Source organism: Bubalus bubalis, chromosome 10, assembly GCF_019923935.1.
Source record: "Bubalus bubalis isolate 160015118507 breed Murrah chromosome 10, NDDB_SH_1, whole genome shotgun sequence".
Taxonomy (NCBI): Eukaryota; Metazoa; Chordata; class Mammalia; order Artiodactyla; family Bovidae; genus Bubalus; species Bubalus bubalis.
In genome coordinates, this window is record NC_059166.1 from 60,293,267 (window position 1) to 60,308,494 (window position 15,228).

A 15,228-nucleotide genomic window follows, 5' to 3' on the forward strand; every position below is an offset into this window, starting at 1 on the left:
AACTGTTTTCACTACCTCAGTATTCTCAAACAGTACCTTTCTAAAGGTGAATTTATTATTTAGGATTCTGGAGATAATGTTTTTAACTCAACAGACAGCAACTAGCCACAACCACGGAAAACAAGTGCCCAAGCACACACATTGGATTGTTAGCTGGGCCTGGGTTACACAGACTCACAAGCCCATCCCGGAGAGCCAGCGCAGAGCCCTAGCCTTACAGTTTGGATGAACTGATTCCAGCCAAGTTATCCACGGATTAGGAGTGAGATGAATGCCATTGTCAGTTGTTTTTTTAAACCAGCGCTGCGTCCTAGTTTGTGTTAATAAGCTAGCATCGGTGGTCCCTTACTTGGACCTCATAAACTGCGTGGAGGACTTTTCTCCTCAAAACCAAACTACCAAATCAGCGTTCCTCCTGCTTTCTATTTTGGATTGCGATCCCGCGGCCCTTGTAATTCGCTGAACATTTCGTGGACCCGCTAGATCAGTTTTACCCTTGCAAGGCGGTAAACACCCGCTTCCCAGTCCCTCTCCTTCCCGGAACATAGACCCAGGATGACCACCCCCGCCACCAGCACGTGCAACCTTTATTTCTTTAGAACGCCTCCTATTTGTACCAATGACCTCAAAATCCTTTTTAACCACCCCCCCCTCACTCCCCCTTTCCACGGCATCGCTGGGCTCTGAACCCCACTGCCGAAAGTGAAAGCGGCGCGGGGCCCAGCCGCTGCCTCTGAGCGCGCGCGCCGGGGTGGGGGCGGGGCGCGAGGACGTCCTTCCCTCACGTGACATGCGGCTGACCAATCCCAGCCCCGCCGCGCCGCGCGCGCTGTCTGGGCCTGGGAAGCTCTTCTCTGTCAATGAAAGTTGTCATTTGGGCTGTTACCGCCTAAACGCAGTGTAAAGAGGGCTTGCACCTTTTTCCGCTTCAGGTTTCCCGACCCCCACAAACACCGCCTGTGGACGTGGAGAGTCAGACGTCCCGAACTCGGGGCTCCTGGAAACCATGCATAATTACTTTCATCATCCGCTACCCACTTAATGCGGGAAAGAACACTTTCTTTTAGGTGTAAGTCCCCAGGTGGGCCCAGGAAGGACTTTGGCCTCAGTTCTCTCTATTGTTTGTTTGCTGGGGAGGGAGCTAGGACTCTACGCCTTGTTCTTCCAAAGCAGAAGAGCAAAGTGACAGAAGGAATCCGAAGCTTCTGGGCCCCAACTTGCGACCCGGAGAGTCTCCCTGTCGCCACCTTTCCTAATTTGAGAGCGGCGACCCGTGAGCCCCTGAAAAAACAGCAGATAAATGCAGACGTCAGCCCTTCTTTAAAATATTTTTAATGACTGAATCTTTTTCTCCACTGGAATCTTAATGCTTAATTCGGCATCTCAAACAATTTCAAAGAACTGTAGACCCAATAGATTAAAAAGTTTTGCCCTTTCCAAGACTTCTGGGAGGCTTAACTGTAGCTTCACGGATTTTGCCCCCAGTACCTACCACGAAACAAAAGCCAGCTTTCTCGAAGTTAATGACAATAGGAGAACTGGTTTAATCCTCCTCCGGTTAGGCAACCCCCTCCCAAGCCCTCCTTCACACTCCAACCTGCCCTTAGGTATGTTTGTGTAATCAGAGACTGATTGTAACTGTCTAGTCGCTTCTCCCGAGGAAAGCTTAGTTGGCATTCACTGAATGCTTGTTTTCTAGGTTAATCTAGGCCAGCAGGGAAGATGCTACTTGGAAAACAGCTGGGTTCCTGCTGGACGTCTTCAGGAGCGCGCTGAGCTGCGCAGGTGTGCGAGTTTTGACTGCCATGAAGAGGGTGAAGTTACAAGGTCTTTAAAACGTTACATTTGAGATTTTAGGAAATACAGTTTCCAAGACTACGATGACTATATATATATAAAGCTAGGATTTTAGTGAAGAGACTCACTCCCGGGGTTAGTAAGAAGAGTGGTGGTGACTTGGAGGCTCTGTTCTTGCGTCATCTGAAACCCTAGCGATGCAGATGGGTAGCTGTCCGGCATTTCTTATTCGGTATTTTAAAACGCTGTCGAAAGACAGACGTTAGAATGGATTATTTCAGTTTGTTTGAAGGACAGAATTCCGTGTCGCCAACGTGTAAGGGTAAATGAAATGCAGAATCGGATACACCCTATTTTTGGAGTGCTGAACTTAGCGAATTTATGAGTTGTGAAGGGCAGCAAGGATGTCTGCGTTAGCTGAACCAGAGCAGGAGCGTTTATTACTCTCCAGCCACGGAAAAGCTGCGCCCAAAGTTTTACAAAGCTTTGGGACAGTGGCGAGGGGGGCGAGGAGCGGGAGTGGCTTCGGGGACCGGGCTCCCTGCCGGCCTGCGGTGGACGCAGTTGGGAGTAGAACGTCCACTGGAGACGCCGTGGGAGGCCGGGGGGGTCGAGGTAAGACACGACTAACGGGGGATCCCGCTCGAGACAGCCTTTCTCCCCCAGGGTCATTTGAAGAAACACTTTCCATGGCGAATTCTACAGAGCTCAGCGTGCGTGCAACTAGCGGCTCTCGATTGGACTACGTTAGCCTAAATTGCGTAATTAAAAAAAAAAAAATTGCAGCGAAGCTTCCCCTCAAAGACAAGCGAGGACCTGTGACCGAGCGGAGATAGCTTCTCAATTACGCACCTTCACTTCGTGCTCGAGCTCCTTTTAAGTCGCTCACCCCTCAAAAAAGCGGGTAGGAGAATGAGAATCACCAACATGTTGTGTTCCTTTGGTTGAGATGAGAAGGAAGGAATTAGGGGTCCTGCCAACAGGTCCAGAGTACTCTCGACATGGGTTGAATTAGTCATTTTGTCTCGAGGTCCACAGGGCTCCTTCCAGGACAAGCTTCCAGAGAAATCCTTTCCCGGATGCCCTTGCAGTCATAAGCCCCATAAGTTACTAAGGGGAGCTTTCTTGGAACAGATTTCGCAGCTAGGATGACTGGATGTAGAAACTGTAAGATCAATTTCAGCGCGCGCGTGCCAGGCTTAGGTGGGGAAGGAATTCCCGCGTTCTGGCCCCGGGTCGCGCCTTTCGCCCCAGTCGGGGGGTAGTGGGCAGGTCTCAGCAGCCTCCGCAGACCTCGGAGCATCCCGAAGTCTTGATTATTGTTATTTTATTTACTTATTTATTTTTAGCTAGGAGAGAAGAGGGCCCCTTGATGAGAGGATTAGCGTGCGCTTTTTCTCTCCCGCCTGGCATACAGCCTAACTCCCTAACAGCCGCGCACTTCCCTCTTCCCGGTTTTGAAAGCCAAAGAGATGAGTCAAACTCAAACGCCACAGAATGACAATCTGAGCTTCTCGCCCTGTCTCTTCCAACTTCCCCCAACCCCGCCCCTCGTCCCGCTTTCGTTTAGGTCTTGGATTCGAGGCAAGTCTATAGGTTAGTCTTGGGCGGAAGAGAGTCTGGACAGGTGCCATCGGGGGCACCTACCCTGAGTTGTCACATTCTCCTTGGGGGTTAATGAGCCACCGACTGCGTCTCCCTTTGATAACCTGGCTGGGCACGTGAACTCAGCCATCTCGGTACTGGGGGGGACGGTGACGTAGAGTTTTTCTTTATCCCTTTTCTCTTTCAGCGGAGACTTCTAGGAGAAAAACTTTTTTAAAAAACTTTAAATATTTTGGTGTATATAGAAACGAAAAACAAATTTCCCAAATGGGAGGCGGGGAATCAAAGGAAAAAAAAAAAAAAATGACAGCGGTCATTGCCTGCCCTACCCCGGTGCAGGAAAAGGAACCGCGTTTCAGAAGAGAATTGGTTAAGTAGATCCTTTGGGAAAATAATATAATACACAATAGATACACGATACAGATGATTTGAGAAGTTCTGCTCCCACTGAAAGCCTTGTGGGGAGACATTATTTGGTTGATTTCACAGTATTACATCTCCTTTTGAATTTTTTTTTCCGTCAGCGTTGGTTCCTTAATTAGGAGGCACAATGAAGTTTCTAACAGATGTAGTCAGCCAGAAACTCTGATCCAAAAGAATCAGTATAATTAATTTTAAGGGACATCTTTAGTTTATAATGCCTGAAATTAAAATATGATGTGTTTTAAACACCGTGGTTCAAAAACACAGGGAAACATATTTGTTCCAGAGTCGTGTAGTGACACCATTTCCTTGCTCTGGGTTCAGTGAAAAAGGCTTCAGAAGGAGATGGCTCCTCTCTTCTCTAGCTCCAGTACCTCTTTATTCCAACTTGATTTCTTTGCATCAAGAAACATCTTAGGAAATTCTGCTTTTAAAATGTTTCCTGATTTTTAAAGTCAGCAAGACAAGATGAAATCCTTTACATACCACATGGTCCTGAACAGATCACACAAATATTTTTTTCTTATAACCTCACTGTTATAAAGAATATGCTTGAACAGCAATTAATCTAAGTATGGTTTTCAAATATGTATAGTTTAATCTGAATGAATGTTGCCAAACTCATAGTACACCAAAATATAAGCACAAAGGTCAACTTCTTTATAATAAGTGCCAGATAAATGTGATAATCAGTGTTTCTTCTTGGTGAAGTGAAAATTAATTAATGATTGATTATTTCTGAATTGAACATACAGCACCAAGACAAATTATTAAGATTTCCAAATATATTCAGTTCTTAATTCTTAACAGTATCCTGCTTTTTATGTAGTATATTAAAGATTTGGCATTATAAATTACATTTCCTAAGCCTTGGAAAGAAGTGGAAAGTTAATCTGTTTTCTAGAGCTTGCAACCCCTCCTCTGACAAAAACCCTATGATGTGGACTGTATTTTAATATGTGCCATGTTTTGAAACCCGTTTTTAACAAACTTCAGCCTCTGTGCACTATTAACTTCAGTAATCTATTAGATCTTTATGGCTATTTTAAGTAAAAGTTTTTAAAAAGTAAATACCAAGAGAGAATATTGCAAAGTAAAGTCTGTATCTTCTTAGTAACTTATATCCATCTGAGACTTCAGATTTATAAGTACATTTCATTTTATAATGATAACATCTTTGAAAGGGTGTGACATATATTATCATCTCTCTTTGACAGGGAGATGATTCTGACACAAATGTTTCTGCTAACTAGACTGTCTCCTGTTTCAAGTCACATCACCAAGATTTTGATTTGCCATATTTAAATAAATAAGAAAGAAACGCTAGCCTTGCAAATGCTACCTCTTATTTCTCTGCTGCTTTTATAACTGTGATTCCTTCACTTAACCTGCCCTGTGCTGTACACTTACACTATATACTCAAAGGTGGCTGAATTCTGAGCAATAAAAATCTTGATGGGCAATCTAATTTAAATGACAAATGTGTATTAGGTAGCTGGGAAAGGTAAAAAGTAGAAGACTTGAAATCCAGAGATTACAAATAAAAATGCCTCACCAATAAGCATAAGGTGCTGGGATGGATCGATGTTACTCTTCCCCAAAATTCTTTTAATAGCAGTATTTTAGGTTTTGTGCTAAGTAGCTTCTTTTAGCTGTCTAAACTGTTAGTGAGATTTGTCATGTCTCAGGGATAGCCTGAAAGTGTGGGCCAGGACTATCATTTTTTAAAATCATTTCTTTCAGTCTGTTCTCTCTCTTTTTAATATTAGTACAGTTGTTCAATTGATGGTACAAGTTTAGTCCTTTCTAAACAAAATTACTTATTTGTTCTTTAGAGTTAATGACATTTCTCAATTGCACTTTATTAAGAATCTCATTATATTTAGGAAACTGCCCAGTTCTGTCTCCTGAACTGATTAGAAGTGATGTTACTGCACGTAGGACTAAAGTTTCCCTAAGTATTGCTATCAGTCTACTTATAATTCTTTTTTATTAGAAGTAGGTTGGAAGAGTTGCAAAGGCAAAAACTTGTCTTCTCTTGTAAAAGGGATTTTAAAGTATTTCTTTACCTATTGGAAATTATAAAAGTAATTGGAGGCGTTACAAACTACAGGAAATGACTGGAAAATAATTAAAAGGAGAGATCTCTGGGCTTTGTAATGGGCATTTGGAGGAGAGCTTCCAGAGTATGCATTTTGAAAAAGGGAACCATACCATCCATTTCAGTAGTATTTTACCATTCAGTAGTTAAATATGTTGATTTCTTACCCTGCAAAAATGTACTTTAAGTCACAGATCTTTCTTTCAAGATTTTAGCCACATTTGCTCTCAAGTTTTAAATGGTCCTGTAAACAAAGCTGCTTGTGTAAGCAATGGAAGGCTTTGTGCACCAAATCGAATGTCTTTCAACAGTTGCCTGAGTAAAATACATGTGGAGTTTTCCCTAATGAAATTTTAAATATGGCTCTGAATTCTAATATAATCTGTGGATAATACATGAACAAAAGCATGTGTGTTAAACATTACCATTGCAGAAGAAGAATATTGTGTTTCTTTTTACTGGAACACTTTAAAATTTAGTAATGGTAAGGATCATTGCTTTAAAGAAAAGATCACTGCATGTAGTGTTTATTCACATCTGACAACTGAGAGTCAATCTTTTGTAACTAATTCACTTAGTAAAATAAAAGGGTGCTGCTGTATGCTCAGGCAGAATTAAAAAGTCAACTGATTGTTAGATTTTAGAAATATTCTATTAGAAAACTACATGCTTTTGTCGATTTCTATTACTGTATATAATTATAAAGTGCAAAGACTTTGAATACTGTGAACTTCCAGTATTTTTGTTACAAATGTAATTTAAATCTGGTTATGGTTTTCTAACTAGTTGGTTGTTACAGATTAACATTGCTGCCTCTCACAATATTTTACACACAAAATATCTGTGAATTGCATTAGTTTGTGGCTAAATATTCACCCTTTTAGGGTGCTTTAAATATAAGAGAAAAGACGTAAAACTTTCTATAATATTTATATTGGATGATAAGTATTCTCTATCCCTGACATAAATTAATCTAAAAGGTATGACATTTTGGTTGACAAGAAGTTTAGACTGTAAATAAACCCATGAGTCAAATGGATACACTAAGTAGTTTCCTTTTATACCTTTGACACAGTTATTAATAATTTTACTTTATTTAGATAGCTACCACTCCCAGGATTGCCATTCTCAATCTCTTCATGACTCAGATACAGGGGAGCCAGTTCACCTAGTTTAAAATACAATGACATTAATTCCCAGTTTCTCTCAGTACGTCATTCCTTCTCACATCTCTCCTTTGTCAGCCCAAGGACTGTTAGCCAACTCTCATCAAAAGGAAACATTTTATCATTTACTATTCTGTCTCTGCTAGGCTGGTTAACATTTATCTGCACTTACTGGGTTATTACAAATCAACCTGGCAATGGTTTTGCATTGGGATTTTTAAACAGAATACCCATGTACTTCTTCACCCAAATTTAGAAAACAAATTGCGATCCATTAGGAAAAAAAAAAAATCTGTGTACAAAAGTGACAGATCATGTTTTTGTTTGTATTAACCTAGATCAAGACACCAGCTTCCAGAAAGTTTCTGGCTAGTAATTAAGTAGAAGATCGTGCCTCGGAACCAGAGAGAATTGGTATCCCAAGTACACAGCAGACCAAATGCCCTTCCAAGTGGTTTTCCATTGGGAACCTTTCTCCTTCTGGTTTCTCTCTTCAGTTTTGCTCATCAAAATACTGTCAGCTCCTGATGGTCCAAGTAGACTCAATCCCAAGGGCATCCTTTGTCCAGTTGGTGACAATCTTGTAGACTTCTGTTGTATTTGTTGCCACTTCTGTTACTTGCCTTATTTCAGTCCTCTTGGACATTACTTCCACTGTGTGATGAACTTAATCATCAGGACTGGCCTTGCAGTTCTCTGCCGTCACATAATGTGGCACTGACTCTGGGTCTTGAGTGCAGTAGAAGAGACTTGGACCCAGTGTTAGCATAAGTGCTCAGTTATTCAGTCGTATCTGACTCTGTGACCCCCTGGACTGCAGCTCGCCAGTCTACTCTGTCCATGGGATTTCCCAGGCAAGAATACTGGAGGGGGTTGCCATTTCCTCCTCCAGGGTATTTTCCTGACTCAAGGATGGACCCACATCTCACCTGGGAAGACTGGACCCAAAACTTACCTGCAAGCTTATGTAACTTTTGGAGTTACTTTCCTGCAGCACTTTGGTTTTCCTTGTGTGTTCAATTTGGGGAGTTGAGCTAAAATGATTTTTGAGAAAATATCCAGCCAAATCCAAGAGCTTCAGAGTATTTTCAGAATACTTTGTTTTAACTTTTGCCATTTTTTAAGGTAGTATGAAGTATGTGACCTATCTTTACTTATATATTTTGTGCGTGTGTGCCAAGTCGCTTCAGCCGTGTCTAACTCTTTGCGACCCTATGGACTGTAGCCTGCCAGGCTCCTCTGTCCATGAGATTCTCCAGGCAAGAATACTAGAGTGGGTTGCTATGCCCTCCTCCCGGGGATCTTTCCAACCCAAGAATTGAACCTGTGTCTCCAACATTGGCAGGTGGATTCTTTACCACTAGTACCACCTGGAACTATATCCAAAAGTTTGCAAAATGATGTAACTACTGCTATCTTTAATGTGCTGATCTCTATGTACCTATCTCCAAGACACATCAAAGCCAAGTTTGCTTCAACTTTTAAAAAGATATACATTTTTATGTTAAAACTTTCCTTACTCTTTTCGTCTTTCTCCTCTTCATGAAGGTTGCTCCCATGCATAGAATTTAGACTTACTATATTTGTATGTATATATAACATTGTTTTGCTTATTTTTTTAAGTGATATAAATCACACCATATTGTATATGTATGTTCTTTTTAACTAAACATTGTTCTTTTGAGATTTACCCATACTGATATATGCTGCTTTTGTTGATTGCATTATCAATGCTGTGGTATTCCATCAACAAACATAACATCATTTTTTTTTAAATAATTACTACTGGTTTCTTTTTTTTACCTTTATGGAAGTATAATTGATTCACAGTGCTATGTTAATTTCTGCTGTACAACAAAATGATTCAGTTATCTTTTTCATATTCTTTTCCATTATGGTTTATCACAGGATATTGAATATAGTTCCCTGTGCTATACAGTAGGAACATACCATCATTGATTCATTTATTTTGTAGTGTTTGCTATTTAAAATAATGCTGCTCTGAAATTCTCCAACATGTCTCCTTGTGCAGGTTGTCTCTCTAGAACACTACACAGAAATGCAGTTATATTGTCACCAACACTTGTTAGGATCAGACTTTCAAATATTTCCCCACTTCAGATGGAGATAAAATGGTAATTCACTATTGTTTTAAATTATATTTTCCTAACTACTATTGAGACTGTACTTTAGCTATAAATCTGGCTTTCCTCTGCTCTAAATTACTTGCTCTTATCCTATACTTTTCATATTTGGAGTGGTTTGTTTTCTTACTGATTTTTTTTCTGTTCTGGATTCTAATTCCTTATTGATTATGTTTGCTATAAAAATATTTTCCTGTTCTGTGGCTTAGCCAGGCATTGTTTATGGTGTCTTTAAAAATGCATAAGTTTTATTTTTAATATAAGAAATATATTTCCTTGAAAGTTTGTGTTTTCTCCCTCTTTTAAAAATCTTCCTTAGCCTGAAGTCATAGGTATATTTACCTGTATTTTCTTGTGAGTTTCATAAAGTTTTGCTTTGTTTTTAATCTACCTAAAATGTATTTTTCTATTTGGTATGAAGTCTAAATCTATTTTCCATCCCCAATAGATATCTAATTGTCCAAGCACATTCATTAAATAACTCATCCTTTCCTTATATTTTGAATTGCCAACTCCATCCTATGTCAGATTCATGCATACATCTGTGTGTCTCTTTCCTTTCCATTGGTCTGCTTGTCTGTCTATCCTTGTACCAGGACAGTGGAATCAGTTACTTTATGTCTTGACACCTGGTAAATTCCTCAGCTGTGTTCTTCAAAATTGTCTTGGTTATTCTTGGCCTTTTACTCTTCCATTAGATAAGGGCTAGTGTGTATATATATATATATATATTTTTTTTTTCAAAGTGGAAAAACAGATTGGGGAGTGTGCTAGTATCTGTAAATAACTTTTTGTTGAATTTCAGGTTGGAAATATTCATTTAATATTTTCTGTCTTTAAATTTTGGATCTTCATTGAAATGCATTATGTAGTTGATGCTATACTACCTCCAAATCTGCTGCTGAATTTGGCTACTCTCCTGAATTTTGGTACATGAATGGAGTTGGAAAAGTTTAGTTTTTTTTTGTTTTTTTTTTAAATTAGAGTTTGACTAAGCTGAAAAGTGTTTGGTTGCAAAAAAATGAGGGGTTTTTTGTTTTCTTAAGTAGCATTTGAATTGAGATGTAGAGGTAAGGCCAGGTAATCGCTTTCTTTTCTCCTTTTGTCATTAAGTTGGGATAGAACAATGGATGTTATTTGAGAGCTGCCCTTCTAACCTCTGCTGCTCTGCAAATGCCTTCGGGTCATCACAAGTTTCTTAGTGGTGTTTTAATTTTTTTAATTTAATGTTTAACTTCAGAGAGAATTGCTTAGAAACATTTAACCTTGTTGAGCTGCAGGGAAATGGTTAGATAATAGTATCTGTTGGTGACAATAAAGGATTTCATAACGTGTTTGTTTCGGTGCCTGATTAACATAGGTTTGTCAAAATTTCATCTAATTATAAATTACTTTGAATTCTTTCATCCTTAAGGTATCCAACATTGGAAATGAATCATGTTAAGACAGCAGAAAATTTTTGATTTTTTAAATGAATCTTACTTTACACAAACTTAGAAAGTACACTGAATTATCCTCATTGAATATGAATCTACATCATAATTAAATAAATGTTTTGTTTTTTCCTTACTGACCTCATTGCCTTTGTCCTCTGGAAGAAGAAATGATGCTAAAGCATTCAATTCTTTCCATTCTACAGTTTACCACGGATTGGCCATAGGTGTTGCTGTGTATACCTGCAGAGTACAGTTTCTGGTTCACAGTGCTGATTTTTCTCGATTTCTCATGCACTTTCTGTCTTGAACTTTTTGGCCACGTTCCTCAGCTGTGTGTGGCCAAGAGAAAAAAGCAAAAGCCGCCCCCCGCCTCCCCCCCGCCAAAAAAAAAACCCACAGTTAGCCATTCTCCTTTGGAGGCTTCAGCAGGATTATGGTGTTTGGAAATTTTTATTTTATTGTAATGCAATGGTGTGTGGTTATTTTTTTGTTCTTTATTTGATTTATTCCAGCTTAGTAAAGACTAAGACAAGCCTAGTCAGAGAACTCTTTTACACATAGGAACATATAGTTGGAATTGAAGATAGTCACTTATTTATTCATTCACGCATTATACATATATAAACATGTTATAAATAGAGTGACCATATAATATATAGTTCAAAGCAGGACACTCAAGAGTGAAAAGGGGCATTAGAAGCAATAAACACAAACCGAGATCTTCCCTGCTGAACTGTAATGCTGTGAGCACTGTGTATCATGCTTCCTACAATGAGGAAGTTTTTTAATAACCTAGTTAACTCAGGATGGGAAAGGAAGGGAAAGAATTGATTAGAAGGAAGGGGAAGGCTTCCGTATAGGCACTGCCCCTATTAATATAAAACAAACACCCAGAGACTGCAGGTTTATTGGGTGCTAAGTGTGCCCTGGCTATAATCTGGTTTCATTGAATTCACACACTCAGTCCTTTTCTAGAAACTGTGTCTCTGCCTTGCTTCCTTATTATCCTTAGACATTCTGGGAAATATATATAATTGACATATAACATTGTATGAGCTTTAGGTAAACCTTAGGTATTTAAAAAATTAGCTTCTGTGTATCTTTCTTTTGGACCAGTAACATACTTCTGGCCCTTGCCTTTGTTCCTAGTTTTCTTATTTTATAGTTAGACTAGTTAGATTTCCAGGCCATTCTCTAGGCAAAATCAGTTGGCTGTTTCTTTTGACCACTTGAGAAGAAGGCCATGTGCTTTTCATTGTCATCCAGTTGTTCAAGTCATAGGATTTGTAGGTACTTGTTTTGGGTTATCAAGAATCTGAGGAACCTCCCTGGTGGTCCAGTGGTTAACACAGGTTCAATCCCTGACCGGGGAAGTAAGATCCCACATGCTACACAACCAAAAAACAAGGGGGGGGTGGGGACTGGAAGGAGCACAAACTTTCACTTCCAGTCTGGACCTTGCTAATTTTTGGACCCGAGTGCAGATGATTCTTAAAGCAGCACAGCTTCGTGTACCTGCATTCCAGTCCTGTGGTTTTGCAGTTTGCGTCTTCCTCCAAAGAGAGAGTGAGTGTTGAGTGGAGGGAAGGTAGATGCAGGAAGGGCTTGCCTTGCCTTATGTGGCAGACAGGATTGGGAGGGTGTATGGACTGTTTGGGAAAGAGTCATTCTGATTTTGTGGGTTCTACCTCTCCCTTTGCTGAAATCTATACTTGAAAGTATGAAATATGTGAGTGTGTATTTGCTGATAGTCAGATCAAAGGTCCCAGGGGGCTGAACTACCTGAAAAGGAAAAGGAGGAGAGTGGCTCTCCGCAGCCTGACCTCTACCTGCTCTCATTGTAACCAGGCTTGTGATGGGCAACTAGAGAGAAAGCCACTGGTATGACCTTCCCAGGTGCTGCTGAGAGGGAAAGTGTGGCCCTGTATATGGATATGGTAAATTTGAGCCATTGGAGGTAGAAAAAAAGACAGTAACATATATGCTAACATCAATATTAAACAGATTGCTCACCTTTCATCAGAGCCCCTTGGTTTAGTATCCTTTTGTTCAGCAATAATGAGTGTAACTATTGACTAATACTGTTTCAAAGACTGATATTTGTGGCACCAAAGGTAAGCATAACCTGAGTAACTTCTTGACCCTTTGCAAATATTTACAGGTTGAAAGAATACAGTTTGACAGAAGAGCCAAGTGATTTCTGTAGTGGTTTACTTTCTGGTTTTCCTACAGTTCAGTAGATAACTTACCTGGAAAAAAAGAGAAGATTCTCTTATTTATTTTTTCTTTGGTGGTGGTGTAGCAGATTATTCTAAACCACTTTGTTGTTTCCAACTTTTTGGAAACACAGAATCTAGATGAATTTTGTTTTTAATTGAAGGAAACTGCTGACAATGGTAATAGCATGACACATTATGCTGTTATAAATATATTAAAGCAATTTAAAATCTTTTATACATTTTGGCATGGTGATTAAAAATATATATGGTCGACATACCTTTTTTTTTTTAATAGATGTTGAGTTTAAAAGTGTATCTTGATGAACTTCTCAAAACAACTGTCAGGAATGATACATTTGTGAAAAGGAGAGCAACCTCCCTCAAATGTTTTTATGAAAACAACAAACTGCTCAATAGAGTTCCTCTTCAGGTTTGTGGTTCTAATAATGTCATAAGTTTACCCTAGGCCTGACACTTAATTCTCCAGGCCCTTTGTACAGTTAAGTGCAGGCTGGAGTCTTCTCAAGACTGAAAGAATGACACATGCAAGCAGCCTTTGACAGTGTTTAAACACCTCTTATCAAAACTTAATTTCCATGAATGATTGATTTTGGCACTTGATGGAAGGCTGAAGAATGTTCAATTACCCCATTTTCATGTGCTAATGAAGCCGAAAGTGACTTAAGGAGATTTCTTTACACCAGGGTAGGCTGTTTGGATATGCACATGACTTCTTAGGTTTCTCTCCCAGGGTTTGTCTCTACTAAATAGTTGTTTTATTGAGTAACTGTGGCTAATCTGTGTGCTTGGTCCCAGCCCTTGGCCTTCCTCTGCAGAAGGGACTGCAATTAGTGAAGCTATCAAATCAGGTGTTTAATTTCCAGAGAACTTATTTTTACAGATCTTCTAGTAACTTGCAAAAGTCAACAAGGTTGGGATTTTCTATTTGTTCACAGGCACTCCTTGGGAATCAGGGTTTGAATAAAATCAATATGGAAAACATTTTAAACTGGAGAAAAAGCAACTTTCAAATCCAATTCCAAACTGGGGGTTGAAAAGTTTGACCATCAAATTCAGTTTTTCATACACTGCACTAGAATTTTTATTAAAATGAAAATTTATTAAAAATAAAATTATTTTATTAAAATATAAATTCCAAGCTTGACCAGAAGTATAATATTTAAGGATGTCCTGGCTTCTTTTTTTTTTTTTTTTTTTTTTTTGAAGTGAAGGAGAGAGGAGAAAAATTGTACTTACAGGAAAATACTTAAATACTTAAGATTCTCACTGCTAAAATATTTGGTGGTCATGGATTTAAATCTTGATGATTATGCTACATGTTCTTTTATAATCATCTTCAATATAATTTTAGTATTAAGAAGCCAGAAAACTTTAGATTTAGACAGCCTTCTGGGTTGAGATTCCCTTGGGGTTTATAATTCTGTCAATTCCAGCAAGGTTGTTTCTCTGGCTTCTGAAGACTTCTGGGGCCTGAAGGAAATCGGAGGCTGGTTTTGTGGCCCTAGATGAGCAACTTCTAGCCTCTTAAGTTCAAAACAACAACACTCCTCATCCAAACTGCTTATTACTTCCTCTCAGGTTCCACTTCCTCCTAATGAAGGTGTCTGACTCCCCAAGCATGGAAAGCGCTGGATTCCCGGGAGGTCAGATCCTTGTTTAGATTGAGGCAAACATGCTGTGTGTAAACACTTAAGCCTTTCCTTAGGAGGTATTCAGACTCAGCCAAGACTGACAGTGTCTTTTCCTTTTTTCTTTTCCTCCCCTCTATGGATGGTAAGGATGACCTCTCTACATGACTATTGAGTGGCTGATTACTGACTCCTGACATAATCTTTTCTTATACAGGAAGCACAGAAACTATGTCAGGGGAAAAAAACAGCTTTGCTTCCTGAAAGGAGCCCTACCGAATGAGCTTGCAATTAGGAGATTTTAATAAATCTCCCTTCCGGGGGTGAACCTAAACTCGGATGAAGCAGAAGCTTGAGATTCTTTTAAAATGTTATTCAACTTCAGGTATCATTTTATCAGCTGTTTGTCCTTAGAAGACACCTTCTCTTTCCCTCCATCCTCCCCCTAGTTATCCTCCTCATTCCTCCACCAAAAAAGAAAGAAGGAAAGAAAACAAAAACGAAACAGAGAGGGAATTCCCTGGCAGTCCAGTGGTTAGGACTTCCAGCTTCCACTGCAGGGGGCACATTTTCGTCCCTGGGGAACCAAGATCCTACATGCTGCATGGCCAAAAAAAAAAACTAAAAACAGAGAATGAATGGAAATGAGACCATTAGCAGATATCACCAAAGTGTCCTCAGGGTTTGT

At 39.5% G+C, this 15,228-nt stretch overlaps 2 long non-coding RNA genes across 4 annotated transcripts; one reads left to right on the forward strand and one right to left on the reverse strand.

Moving 5' to 3' along the window:
- Positions 1-300: 300 nt before the first annotated feature.
- On the reverse strand, positions 301-2,781 carry LOC112587480. 2 transcript variants are annotated; one of them, XR_003111988.3, is made up of 2 exons: positions 2,650-2,781; positions 301-1,281 (listed from the first exon to the last, which is right to left on the reverse strand). It is a non-coding gene; the product is annotated as an uncharacterized LOC112587480 (long non-coding RNA). The 2 variants fall into 2 exon arrangements; XR_006542415.2 differs by lacking the exon at positions 2,650-2,781 and adding an exon at positions 1,493-1,721.
- On the forward strand, positions 932-7,988 carry LOC123327717. Of its 2 annotated transcripts, none has more exons than XR_006542413.2 (3): positions 932-1,069; positions 1,700-1,827; positions 2,464-7,988. It is a non-coding gene; the product is annotated as an uncharacterized LOC123327717 (long non-coding RNA). The 2 variants fall into 2 exon arrangements; XR_006542414.2 differs by having other exon boundaries at positions 1,700-1,785.
- Positions 7,989-15,228: the final 7,240 nt, after the last annotated feature.